Raw genomic sequence first — 12,783 nt, forward strand, 5'->3', positions numbered from 1 at the left:
CAGATGAGGTAACTGAGGCACAGAGAAATTAAATGACTTGCCCAAAGTCACACAGCTGACAATTGGCGGAGCTGGGATTTGAACCCATGACCTCTGACTCCAAAGCCTGTGCTCTTTCCTCTGAGCCACACTGCTTCTCTAATGATGTAGGACCTATATACATGGAGGCCAGGTTGGAATGAGATTGTGGGGGGTCAATTCTGGCAATAGGAGATGTCTATTTCTTTGGTGAATCATTCAAGAAAACCACACAGTCTATCAGCCAGTGGAATTTTTGGAGCACTTACTAAGTACAGAGCACTTTATTAACAGCTTGGGTGAAAACAATACAACAGAATTAGACGGGCTTACACAATGTGTCAATCTGTTTCCTTTCTGTGGTGATTGATTAAGGCAGTTGCAGAGAGTACTCCACATTTTCTGATTATATGTAGCGCACATGTGCTATGAAGACCTTTAGCATGACTAGGGCAGAACTGGAGTGCCTCAAATATCAATTTATTTGAGATATTTTTTATTATAGAAAAAATAATCTAGATCTTTGAAGTGAATGGGAACTGACAACTCCTTTTTTTCTGTCATTGTTCAAGGGACACAGTTTTTAGTCATTTGCAAGGCTTACCTGAATCTTTGATCAGGAAATCAAAATTGGGACTTTGAAGCCCAAGACTGAAAGAAAATATTTTTGAGATGACAGATTCATGTTATAATGGAGGATTAACAGGTTCCAGGTAGGCATATATTTCATCCTTTTTAGCTATCTCTCAGCCATATATTCTTGGTACTAGGAGTAGAAGAAATCAAAAATGTGAAACTACTGATTAGTTAAGTTTGAAGCTGTTAAAAGAACAGGCTGACAACCTGGCAATCATAGAAAGGCCTCATATTCAGAAACAATGAATTCAGAGTTTGGGTGGGCATTCAATCCCAGAATTCCACTAAGAACAACAATTATAATTTGACAGGAATATAGCTATGGAGTTGCAGAGTAATTCCGATATGATAAATATTAAGAAAATATCATTTCCTTTTCTCCCACTCCCTTCTGCATCTCCCTGATTTGGTTCCTTTATTTATCCCCACTCAGCCCGCTAGCACTTATGTACATATCTGAAATGTATTTATTTACATTAATGTCTATCCCTGCCTCTAGACTGAAAGCTCACTGTGGGCGGGGAAAGTGTCTATTACATTGTTATGTTATATTCTCCATTATTCATCTTCCATCCTAGCCCCACAACATTTGTGTACATATATATGTATATATATATATGCATATATATATATATAGAATTTATTTACATCTATATCTGTCTCCTCCTCTGGACTGTAAGCTTGTTGTGGGTAGGTAATGTATCTAACACAATGTTATACTGTACTCTACCAATCACTTACTGCAGTGCTTACTGCAAGGTAAAGGCTCAGTAAATACAATTGTAAAAATGAATGTATGTTGCATGTAACATATGGAAAACAATTAAAAGATCATACTAAGTGAAAATCCTGATTTATGAAGATTTCCAAGGGATTAATGTTATTCATAACATTTTGCTACCTCTGTACCTATCAATTTATCTCTAGATCATTGATTACCTCTGAGTGTGCAGTACATTAAATTTCTAAATCTGCAAGCATATATAACTCATTTTCTCTAGAGACAGTTCAGCATTCCACAGAGACAGAAAAGAGCATTCAAGAAACAGAGAGATGAGAGAAGAAACCCCAGCTAGATATTCTGACCAAAGTCAGCAGACTTGCCCTTTGCACAAAGTCTGATCTAAAGGGGCCATTCCATGGAAGAGATATGAATAGCACGTGTCACAGGCTCAGCAGGCTGGATTTTTCTCCTTGCTCTTTTACTTTGGAGTTGAAATGTTCCTTATGGGCAAATGGAGGTTGGACTTGCAGATAATAATAATAATAATGGCACTTATTAAGCGCTTACTATGTGCAAAGCCCTGTTCTAAGCACTGGTGTAGATACAAGGTAATCAAGTTGTTCCACATGGGCTCACAGACTTAATCCCCATTTTACAGATGAGATAACCGAGGCACAGGGAAGTTAAGTGACTTGCCCAAAGTCACACACCTGTCAAGTGGTGGAGCTGGGATTTGAACCCATGATCTCGGATTCCCAACCCCGGGATCTTTCCACTGAGCCACGCTGCTTCTCAACTAGATGCAGCTAGATACAATTAGCTGTCCTGGTTGTCCACCAAAGCTATCGGTGTGTGTTTGAGTGTGTGTGTGTGTGTGTGTGTGTGATGGAGGGGAGTGAATGTGGGCTGCAAAGTGGCAACCATCCTTCAACAGGAAATGCAAAAGAGATCACACCAAACCTCAAACCAGGGAAACAAGGGACAGTAAGGTGGCAGACAGTTTATTAGAACTGGAGCCAGAATATTTTCTTAATATACCAGTCACCAGTGAGCCCTCCCTTGGTCCTCCTATTTTACGCCATAGGGAGGTTCAGATATTTTCCATGAGTATGAGAAAAAAATGCTTTTGTTTTCAACCTAAAAAAAAATCTCTAAAAGTAAAATTGGGAGAAATTCATTCCAGGCCCAGGAATATGTTGGGAGGCAATTGTGTTCAGATAGAGAGTGAAAAATCTAAACAACCTGGACAGGGATGCAGAGCTGAATGGGGAGCACTGTCTTTTCGGGTGCATCTTGCAAATAAGACACAACCCAGATCCGGGTACCAAGAAGTCAGGGTAAGCCAACTCTTTCTGCTCTTTATTGTTCCACTGACGTAGCGCAGGAAAGCAGAGCCCTAGGGGAAGTGAGGTTGCTTCTATGTGGCTAAAATGGAAGAGAACATGTAGTTGTCATTGTCTTTGATCGATCAATCGATCACTGGTATTTATTGAGCACTATGAGCGGAGCGCTGTACTAATCACTTGGGAGAGTACAACAGATTTGATAGACACATTCCCTGCCTGCAGTGAGCTTACAGTCTCAAGGGGGAGACAGGCATTAATAAAAATAAATGGATTACAGACCCATACAGAAGGGCTGTGGGGCTCAGCGTGGGGTTAATACCAACCACCCAAAGGGTACAGATGAATGCATGATGCAGAAGGGAGAGGGATTCAGGGAAAGAGGAATTAATAATAATTGAGAAGCAGCATGGTGCAGTGGAAAGAGCACAGGCTTGGAAATCAGAGGCCATGGGTTCTAATCCCACTTCCGCCACTTGTCGGCTGTGTGACTTTGTGCAAGTCACTTAGCTTCTCTATGCCTCAGTTACCTCTTCTGTAAAATGAGGATCAAGACTGTGAGCCCCAAGTGGGACAACCTAATAAACTTGTATCTATCCCAGTGCTTAGAATAGTGCTTGGCACATAGTAAGCGCTTAACTATTAATAAGGGAAGTCCTCTTGGAGGAGATACAACCTTAATAAGGCTTTGAAGGAGGGGGGAGTGGTGGCCTAGCCTAGGGGGAGGGGGATTGAGTTCCAGGCAAGGGGGAGGATGTGGGAAAGGGATCAGCACCTAGATAGGAATCAATGAATGTACACAGGAAGGGGGATTTGAGATTGATTGTACATGCCACCAGTACAAGAGAAGCAGCGTGGCTCAGGGGAAAGTGCACAGGCTTTGGAGTCAGAGGTCATGGGTTCAAACCCCGACTCCGCCAATTGTCAGCTGTGTGACTTTGGGCAAGTTACTTAACTTCTTTGTGCCTCAGTTCTCTCATCTGTAAAATGGGGATTAAGACTGTGAGTCCCCCGTGGGACAACCTGATCACCTTGTAACTTCCCCAGCACTTAGAATAGTGCTTTGCACATAGTAAGCGCTTAATAAATGCCATCGTTATTATTATTACAAGAAACTACCTTTGAACCCAGATCCAGATCTAGCCTGGAGAAGCATGAGAAGCAGGGTAAGCCATTTCTTCTTGATTTTTCTTCTTTGTGTTACGTGTTCTTCCACAGACTTGGCTGAGAAAGGGATTTTGGGGGAAAGGATTCTTCTACTGCCCTATGCTTCTTAGCTAAGTAAAGTGTGAAATTTTGTATGTACTTATAATAATAATAATAATGGCGTTTGTTAAGCACATACTATGTGCAAAGCACTGTTCTAAGCACTGGGGGGATACAAGGTGATCAGGTTGTCCCACGTGGGGCTCACAATCTTAATCTCCATTGTACAGATGAGGCAACTGAGGCACAGAGAAGTAAAGTGACTTGCCCAAAAATCACACAGCTGACAATTGGTGGAGCTGGGATTTGAACCCATGACCTCTGACTCCAAAGCCCGTGCTCTCTCCACTGAGCTATGCTGCTTCTCTTGTGAGTGGATCCCACTTATTTTACTTTTCTCTTTCCCACTCCTTCCCTATCTACAACTGGGATCACACTCCAGACCCCTTCTGATTATAGAGTAAGCTATCACTCTATTTCATGTGTCTGTCTACTGATTTGGGTAAGGAAAACAAGGGCAACTTACGGAGAGAATGCCCCCCCCCCCCCCCCCGCCCCCATATTCTGCTGTAAGTTGATGAAAAGTGTTGATCATAACTTGTGAGGAGATTTTAATTGTTTCTATCTGAATCCTTCAGTATGTACAAGTATCGCTTGCAAATTGTACCCTTCTGATCATGGGACTGCATGATGACGGGAATAGTCTGTGTGTAGAAAGGATGGTGGCACAAGTAGCTCGTGGACTGGCCAAATGTGCAGCTGATATTCATTCATTCAATCGTATTTATTGAGCGCTTACTGTGTGCAGAGCACTGTACTAAGAACTTGGGAAGTACAAGTTCGAAATGGGTAGTAAATAATGAAGGATATTCCTTTCCTCTTTCGATTCAAACTAAAATCCTAGACATATAACAGCACACTGAGCTCTTGCTTAGGAGAGACATGAGACATTTTACAGTTTCCTTGGTACTTGGAGAATATCCAGCATAAATGGCAAGGGCAGAAATGGTGCCCTGCTATATTTTCAAGGATAAGGTATGCAACTGTGCAAGAACACATGGATACCATTTCACTTTTGGTTGCACACGTAAAGGACAGTTCCGCGTACACAGTGAGGGCATGGACTTCACCTGATTTCATTTGATTTCCACCAGGAAGCTGGCTTGGGAAGCCCCCAAGGAGACTATTCACAGGTGAACTATCAAGAAAGACTGGGGAATGAGACTGAACACAGGAAAGCTACTTGCGGAAAATCAAAGTGATTTAGGAGGTCATCACCACTGGGGTTATTGCACTTGGATCGGTGACTTTGGGGCATTTGATTTTCATGCCATTCTCAGCCCCACAGCACTTACGTACATATCTATAAATGATATATTATAAAGTATTCAAAGTAATGTCTGTCACCCATTCTAGACTGTAAATTTGTTTGGGGCAGAGAATAAGTCTACCAACTCTGCTGCATAGTGCTCTGCACATAGTAAGCACACATTAAATAACATCGTTGATGGTGATGATGATGGGTGACAGTAGCAATTTAAGGGAAAATTGCTATGGAAACCAGACTTTATTTACAGCTGTTGCCTAATTAAGAATATTTCGTTATCTGTAAAGCCAGTTTAAAACTGGTTGAGATCACTAACCACCACATCTGGGCTGAGTGGAGAGTGTTTGAAGGTCATATCAATTAAAGAGGTCGAGATCACTAACCACCATATCTGGGCTGAGTGGAGAGTGTTTGAAGGTCATATCAATTAAGGAGGTCGAGATCACTAACCACCATATCTGGGCTGAGTGGAGAGTGTTTAAAGGTCATATCAATTAATGAGGCTCCACTTTAAAGCAGACTGGAGGGGGAAGTTGTAAAACTTCTCTGGACTTCCCAGCAAGCAGTTGTCTTGAAGAAATGCTTCAAGGTCATGCTTTTGTGTTTTGGGGGGGGTGCTTATCTAAAGAGGAATTTTGAGGAGTGGATTTTAGGGGCCACAACTTGGGGACCTCTAAATTTATTTTTCCTTGGAAGAAAAACAATGGGGTTTTAGGATATCTAATCAATGGATTAATCAAGAGTGTTTAATGTACACACTGCATGCAGAGAATTAAGTACTAAGCACTGGGAAATCACAATACAACAGAGTTGGTGGATATGATCCCCACCCAATCTCTCTTATAAGTGGCTTTAGAGACAATTTTGAGAGGGAGAAAGCCCAGGAAAACCCCAAAGTGTCACAAAATGATCACAGTGCCTGTCCAGTCCCCTGACTCCTCACTCTCTCCTGGGCTATCCTGCCACCATCAAATGGGTATTAAGATTGTGAACCCCACGTGGGACAACCTGATTACCTTGTATTTACCCCAGTGCTTTAAACAGTGCTTGACACATAGTAAGCACTTAACAAATACCACCATCATCATTATTATTACTATTATTCCCAGTGCCTCTAAACCTGTTTTCTCTCCTATTGACATAACCATCGCAGGGATATCTGAGCACCAGATCACCTTTGCAGATTTGCAATTTGACTGATTGCCTCAGCAGCAGCAGCACCAGGGAGCTAAGAAAGGTTTTGCTAATGAGGGACCGTCTCTATATGTTGCCGATTTGTACTTCCCAAGTACTTAGTACAGTGCTCTGCACACAGTAAGTGCTCAATAAATGTGATTGAATGAATGAATGGACAGCTAATACCACCAGGATCTTCTCTTCCATGTCAAAAAATTGCTCTCTCTCTAGCTTGCTCACAAAGGCCTGGAATTCAGATGGACCTGGGTTCTAACCCCAATTCAACTACTTGTTTTCTGTGTGACTAGGGGTACTTAACATCTTTGTGCCTAGGTTCCCTCATCTGTAAAATGTGGATTAAGACTGTATGCTCCATGTGGGGCATGGATTGTGTCCAAACTGATTAGCTTGTATCTACCCTGCTGCTTAAAACAGAGTAAGCAATTAACCTATACCATTATTATTATTATAATTAGGCAGTCATTTCTCAGCGTGCTCTTGGCCAGAGAGTGAGAGAGCACTAAGAAAGGTATTGCAAATGGACAGATAATACCAACAGCACAGTCTTTTCCATGTTCAAAAATTGCGCTCTCTCTCTTTGATAGTTATTTCTCAGTATACTCTTGGCCAAACAGGGCCTGTGAGAGAGTATGGATTGCTCACCATAGCCCTCTTCTCTGCCACCCCCAGAACAAAAATAAATCCAGCACATGTCCCACTAGTGATAGCTATAGGTAGTGAGTTAAATGAGATAATAATAATGGCATTTATTAGGCACTTAACTTTGTGCAAAACACTGTTCTAAGCACTGGGGAGGTTACAAGGTGATCAGGCTGTCCCACAGGGGGCTCACAGTCTTAATCCCCATTTTACAGATGAGGTAACTGAGGCACAGAGAAGTGAAGTGACTTGCCCAAAGTCACATAGCTGACAAGTGGTGGAGCCAGGATTCGACCCATGACCTCTGACTCCAAAGCCTGGGCTCTTTCCACTGAGCCACGCTGAGTTAAATGATCACAATTTGCCTTCAGAATCCCAGTGAGCATTCTTTCAGAAGGCAGTAACGTGCTACTGTGGATCTTCAAATTAGAACCTGCTTCAAAAGCGTTTGGGCCTAGGGAAGTGGAAATGATGTTTCTACTACACAGTGTGTGTGTGTGTGTGTGTGTGTGTGTCTGTGTGTTTTGTGGAGGGGTAATTTCTAGTATTAATGGGAGTGTGGATATTCTCCACTCTCAATAATATCTTCAATTATTGGGAAGATATCAATGCCCTGGGTTGTCTTCACTCCCAGTTGAGTAAATCATGAGACCTGGATCTTTTTTAAAAATGTATTTATAAAGTACTTACTATGTGTCAAACACTGCACCAAGTGCTGGGGTAGATACAAGTTAATGACGTTGGACACAGTCCCTGTGTCCCTGTATGGGGCTTGCAGCCTAAAGTTTGGTAAACATAGTTGTCTTGACTCTTTCCCTGATTACTAAACAAGGCGTATCCTCTGCCCTTCTTTCTGTTCAGTAACTCCCTTCTTTCACTGCAGATTCATCATCTTTTCCATGGAGGTTCATTGTCCTCATTCTTGGGATTCTGTGCCTTGTGCTACTAATACTACTAATAATAATGTTGGTATTTGTTAAATGCTTATTTTGTGCCAAATGCTGTTCTAAGCACTGGGGTAGATACAAAGTAATCAGGTTGTTCCACATGGAGCTCACAGTCTTCATCCCCATTTGACAGATGAGGTCACTGGGGCACAGAGAAGTGAAGTGACTTGCCAAAGGTCACACAGCTGACAGGTGGCAGAGTCAGGATTAAAACCAACAACTCTGTTGTTTTCTCCATCACAGGAGAAAACAAAGAAAGAAAAGCAAGGAAACAGTGCTGTTTATAAGTCAATCGATACAGTTTATACTGGGGACTGTTTATCTTTATATCCTGGTATCTGTGAATACAGAGTTGCTTAGCTCTCAATAGGTGTAAAAGGAATTCAGAAACCAAGAAAGTCACATCTGAGCTACAGTTTTGACTTTCTTCCCTGCGTTATCAGCTTTCTACTCCACAGCTAATCAAGAACTTGCAACTATGAAGGGATTTGTATATTAACCTCTCTAGGATTTGGGACTCTGCTTTCAAATTAAGATGAATGGAAGAGAAAAAAAGAATCCTTCACATCCATATGGGAGAATAAAGCAAACAACTGGGCTTGGGAGCCAGAGTTCATGGGTTCTAATTCTGGCTCCACCACTTGGCAGCTGTGTGACTTTGGGCAAGTCACTTCACTTCTCTGGGCCTCAGTTCCCTCATCTGTAAAATGGGGACGAAGACTATGAGTCCCACGTGGGACAACCTGATCACCATCTATCTGCCCCAGTGCTTAGAACAGTGCTTGGCATATAGTAAGCACTTAACAAAACCCAACATTATTATTATTATTATTATTATTATTATTATTAACCAGAGCTCCTTCTGAATAACTGTCATCTGAAATCCAATTTATTCAGTCTTTATGGAAAGTAGTAATTGGTTTATTATCATTCATTCGTATTTACTGAGCATTTACTGTGTGCAGGGCACTATGCTAAGCGCTTGGGAAGGACAAATTGGCAACATATAGAGACGGTTCCTACCCAACAATGGGCTCACAGTCTAGAAGGGGAAGACAGGCAACAAAACAAGTAGACAGGATAGTAACACCCTGAAAGTTTACAGAAATGTTGCAGTGTGATCTGTAACACAATCACTTGCTATCATCATCTCACAAACTGTTCTTGACAAGTTGACAACATTCTTGTTGAGGCAAAACTGACCATTAAGACTAATAACATGCACTCAAATTCCTCATTCTCAATGCTTCAAGTGGCAGAACTTCACAAACACTGGGACTATTATCAACAACTTGAAACCTATTCAGTGAGAATAGGGAAGTATCATTGGAAACTTTAAAGAATATAGAGTGGGTGTGGAGAAAACACAGATCTGTTAGACAACCCATTCCACATTTTCTGTAATAAATAACGTTCCTAGTTAGGTGGACGAGTTAGCCGCTAGTAGAATCTTTGCCTGTTTCAAAAATTATCTGTTGGCAACTGATCTTTCCACTGCATATATTTTGGAAACTTGCAACAGTGCTTTCTAATATCATTCCATTCCTATGTTACGTTGCTTAAGATTGTGCTTCAGCGGGTCTTTAATATATTCTGTCCTCCTAGTTTTTACTTTCTTTCAATTCCCATAGGTGTTCTGCCTTCATGCATTCTTCTTTTATGACTACTGAATGAAGAACACTGCATTGTCATCATTATCACCATCAACAATGGTATTTATTGAGTACTAACTGGGTTTACAGCACTGAATTAAGCCCTTGAGAGAGTTCCATACAAGAGAGTTAGGTAGATATGTTCCCCTCCCACAGTGAGATTACAGTACCAAGTGCTTGGGAGAGTACAATAGAGGTAGAAGATATGAGTTTCTAGTCTGATGGGTGAGGTGAACACGAAATAATTTGGATAGGAAATAAGATAGAATGAAAAGTTTAAATAGTGGCATACATAAATTGACAGGGACTACAGTGACTGTGAATGCATAATCAATCAATGGTATTTATCGAGTGCTACACGCGTGCAGAGCATTGTGCTAAACATTTCAGAGAGTATAATAAAACAGAGTAGGCATGCTTCCTACCCACAGTGATCATAGGGCCACTAAAGGGAAGTAATAGGGCTTCAGAATGCCTGGAGTGAATGGAAGAGGCACTGAACATTCATTCATTCAATCGTATTTATTGAGAGCTTACTGTGTGCAGAACACTGTACTGAGCGCTTGGGAAGTACAGGTTGAGAAGTACAGAAGGGGGAATAATAATAATGATAATATAATAATGATGGTATTTGTTCAGTGCTTACTATGTGCCAAGCACTGTTGTAGATACAAGGTAATCAAGCTGTCCCACGTGGAGCTCACACTCTTAATCCCCATTTTACAGATTCATTCATTCATTCAATCGTATTTATTGAGCGCTTACTGTGTGCAGAGCACTGTACTAAGCACTTGGGAAGTACAAGTTGGCAACATATAGAGACGGTCCCTACCCAACAATGGGCTCACAGTCTAGAAGAGGGAGACAGACAACGAAACATGTCGACAGAACAAATAGAATTAAAGCTAGATACACATCATTAAAAAAATAAATAGAATATTAAATATGTACAAGATGAGGTAACTGAGGCACAGAGAAGTGAAGTAACTTGCCCAAGGTCACACAGCAGGCGGAGTTGGGATTAGAAGCCATGACTTCCAACTCCCAAGCCCGGGTTCTTTCCACTAAGCCACGCCGTTGCTGAGCAGAAGGAAAGGCAGAGTTTGAGCACAAGAAGGTGAATTTGAAGTGACAGAAGGAGGCCTGGTGCCTAGATTTCAGCTCTCTGCAGCACAATTTTAGGCTTGGAGGATGTGTACTGAAGAGGTGATCAGGGTTGGGGGTTGGTGGTGTGAGAGTAAAAGAGGGACAAGGCAGGCAAATCAATCAATCAATCGCATTTATTGAGTGCTTACTGTGTGCAGAGCACTGTACTAAGCGCTTGGGAAGTACAAGTTGGCAACACATAGAGATGGTCCCTACCCAACAGTGGGCTCACAATCTAGAAGGGGGAGACAGAGAACAAAACATATTAACGAAATAAAATAAATAGAATAGATATGTACAAGTAAAATAAATAAATAAACAGAGTAGCCAAAGGAATTGAGTTGAATAGAAAGGGCATGGTTGAGGGAGAGTGAGCCCCTTGAGGAACAGGACCTGAGAAGAACTCAGTTATCTTGTTTCTACCTCAGATTTTACAGCCTAGTGGAAAGAGTATAGGTTTGGGCGTCAAAAGGTCAGGGGTTCTAATCCTGGCTCTGCCACTTGTCTGCTGTTTGACCTTGGACAAATCACTTCACTTCTCTGGGCCTTAGTTCCCTCATCTGGAAAATGGGGTTGAAGACTGTGAGCCCCACGGGGGATGATCTGATTACTTTGTATGTACCCCAGTGTTTAGAAGAGTGCTTAGCACATACTAAGCACTTAACAAATACCATTGTTATTATTATAGAAAGCACATGATAAATACCAATATAATCATCAAGGAAGGAGCTGATTGGTAGGGAGATCAATTTGGAGTGGATGATTCCCAAATCTACATTTCCAGCCCTGATCTTTCTCCTTCTCTGCAGTCTCATATTTCCTCCTGCCTTTACAACATCTCTACTCAGATGTCCCGCTGACACCTCAAACTTGTCACGTCCAACACAGAACTCTTAATTTTCCCACCCAAACCCTCTCCCCTGCCTATTTTCCCATCAGTGTAGACAGCACCACTTTCCCCTCTGTCTCACAAGCCCAGAATCTGGGCAATATTCTGTGATAGGTCACACCCTGACAAGGCTAAGAAGCTTAGCTCACTAGCACTGGAAAGGCTAGCAGTGAGCAACGGGAACAGGTAACATTTTCCATATCTCCCGACATTACCAACCCCAGAGGGGCTGTGTGAGCAATAAGACTGATCAATTAAACCCAAAATGAATAAATTCCAATGGGTCTTGTCTCATGATCCCTTTTTTCCCCACCCAAATATGGTCACTAGAACGGAACAGGATGAAGAAGTAGCAAGGTATATCTGGGGAGGAGTCTCCATGAACTCTCGGTAGTAGATTGGAGCTCTGTCACACCGATGTGGCAAGTTGCCTCTACCCAGAGTTGGGGACCCCCCACTCTGTCGGACCCTGTGTGATACCGAGTGATCAATCGGACCGTCTCGCTGGAAGTAGAAGTGAGTATTCCCCGTTGGAAACTTGAGTGCTGGGGTGATTCGAAACCTAGTCTGTGTTGATGTGATTTGAAAGGTAGTCCTTGGGTCTCCATCCCAGTTTTACTGCTAGGAGTTGGGGACCAGGCTGGCCAGTAAACTTATTACTTGTGAGCCTAGCTTTGCTCCTGGGGGCTACTTATTGCTGATTCTTTGCTGTCATCTCAATAAACCTGCTTCTGTTACTCATTAACTCTCTACTTTGTGAGTCCATTTCCAACCCTCCAGTCTGTGAATTCACAAGTTATCCCCCAGCTATTTCTGCCCGGTGACATTCTCAATTCATATCTCTCATACAACCCACTTATTCAATTTGTCACCATACCATGTTAAGTCTACCTTCACTTCCCTAAATCCACTAAAATTGAGAGAAGCAGTGTGGCTTAATGGCACTTATCCTATTGTTCCATCTTGATTACCGCATCAGCCTCCTTGCCGACCTCCTTATCTCCAGTTTCTCCCCACTCCAGTCCATACTTCCCTCTGCTGCCCAGATCAGTTTTCTAA

Source organism: Tachyglossus aculeatus, chromosome 17 (genome assembly GCF_015852505.1).
Source record: "Tachyglossus aculeatus isolate mTacAcu1 chromosome 17, mTacAcu1.pri, whole genome shotgun sequence".
Lineage (NCBI taxonomy): Eukaryota > Metazoa > Chordata > Mammalia > Monotremata > Tachyglossidae > Tachyglossus > Tachyglossus aculeatus.